Raw genomic sequence first — 2,265 nt, forward strand, 5'->3', positions numbered from 1 at the left:
GGTTGTTAAAAAACGATAACAAAATGCTGGCTAATTTGACCCATTAAATAACTTTAAAAATAAATAAAAAATTTTGTTTTAGTCAAGTAAACCCAAGAGCCCAAGGCCAAGGGTCAAAGACTTTTTAATAGTTGTGTGGGGAGTGACCCGGACCCCCAACGTTCCACACAAATGTCACATTTCCCACCACTTAGGTACTTCATCTAAACTAATTATGTTTTTCACATTTTATATTTATGGTATAAATATAACAGTTGCAGCTATCCAAGGAATATACATTTTCATTTTGCTGCACGGGGTGGTTTCTTGGACTGTTCAAAAATTGCTTGCTTGAGGTGCTGAAGTAGTTTTGGATGTGAAATTAACAGGAACAAACATAACAAACTACTTTTGATTTGTATGACATACAATTCTGTTTAACATGTTATGTTTAGTGTGAAACAAGTATCTTGACGGACCCGACCTCCTTTATTCACCCGTGTCTGCACGTAGGCTTCCACCTTAATCTTATCGAAAATCTCATAATAAAGGCAAAGTTCTTACTATTATTGTGTTGTAATGATCAATGGGACGCAAGTCATTGTGTTTATGATGCAGTGTTTAAAGTTTATATAATAACATGTAAATGCAATTAAATTCATTAAGGTTTTACTCTATTTCAAAGTCCAAATAATATTTGTTTATTTTCTTATTGACTTCGTAACTCCATTTTAGACTAGCTTTTTTTCTTTTTTATTTTTCCACTCAGAATTCATTTTTTCTTTATTTGAAAGGCATAGAGAATCACGGGATACACATCACTATTACGATTAGTTCAAGAAAAATCATCCGTTTTGTTTCACAAAAATATGAAATAAGATACTGAAGATGAAAGAAACATAAAAGAAAAAATGCAAGAACGCAATCTTTTCGCCCTAAGGCAAGAGGTTCAGAACCGGAGTCCCTAATCTCCTTTTGAGCTTCCGCCATCGGAAGGAATCACTATATTAATCGGAATCCCAAAGATTACAGTTCACAGTTCATGGCACTAAGACGAAATCACATCAAGATTTCGCATACAATAAACCCACAGAATATACATTGAACATCCACTCAGGGATCGAACCCTATGAAACCACTCAAGATCTACTATGGGCTGTAACAACAATCAATCTACAGGGGGCTTTTGTTTGAGTGCAAAAGGAAACGAAGAACCAACAAAAATGAGAGAGAACAAAGAGTTCGAGAGAGAAAAGGGGCAGGTAAAATGAAAAGTCACTCGTCCAAACCCTAGAAGCCAACACAATATAGATGCAGCTGGAAGGTCAATCATCAACGGTGAGAGAGGTGACACTTGGCAAGATCTGGTGCATCTGTTCTTATTAACAAAAACGGGTTTTAATCAAAACACATTTTTATCAAAATTCGGTCAGCTCAATTAGCCCAGCTCAAGTGACAAGTGATCCAGCCCATCAATTTTTTCCAGCCCAATCATCATTGTGCCACTATACTTTTTCTCTACAATCACCAACCTTAATATAAGCGATTCGTCATTGTAAAATCTAATTTGATCTTTTTCATTAGCCCATCACCATGCAAAATCAATACAATAACAATTTGAGCGTAATTGAAAAAAAATGACAAAATTAGGAGAAAAAGAAATCGACATTGAAACCCTGTTTGATCCCCCATTAATTTTCATTCCATTACATTTTATTTTTCTCTCTCATATTTTTAACCATACAATCTTTCATAAAATAATATTACACGTAAATAAAAAAAAATTCTTCTTTTTTAACCATTCATTTTTCAAAAAAATACTATTCCACCAATTTTCATTTCGAGAAAATGAGGGCAAACGGGGGCTGAATAAAAATAAAACATCTCCTCACGAAATTCTTTCGCATCACTCCTTCACAACTCGAAACATTAACGTTACCTTGAAAAACTCACTCTGTGATCTGCACGAGCACAACACTAGTATTAGTAAAAGCTACATTATTTTTTTGAAAAGAGCTTGTTATAAGCGTAACCAGACATCCTATCACCACCTTTTAATTAATAACTAGTCTATGTTACGTGCGATGCACGAGTTGTGCATGAATTATGATTCGGTCAGCGTATGTATTGAATATGTTTGAAAATATATTGAAAGATGGAATTATTGGTAAGGAACTAACCAGTGAATAATTAAGATAATAGTATACATATTGATGTGTTTGATTGTGATTTGTAAATACATCGTAATTAATCATATGTTTGTATTACAGTCAATGATAGATAAGA

This window comes from Olea europaea, chromosome 12 (assembly GCF_002742605.1).
Source record: "Olea europaea var. sylvestris chromosome 12, O_europaea_v1, whole genome shotgun sequence".
Lineage (NCBI taxonomy): Eukaryota > Viridiplantae > Streptophyta > Magnoliopsida > Lamiales > Oleaceae > Olea > Olea europaea.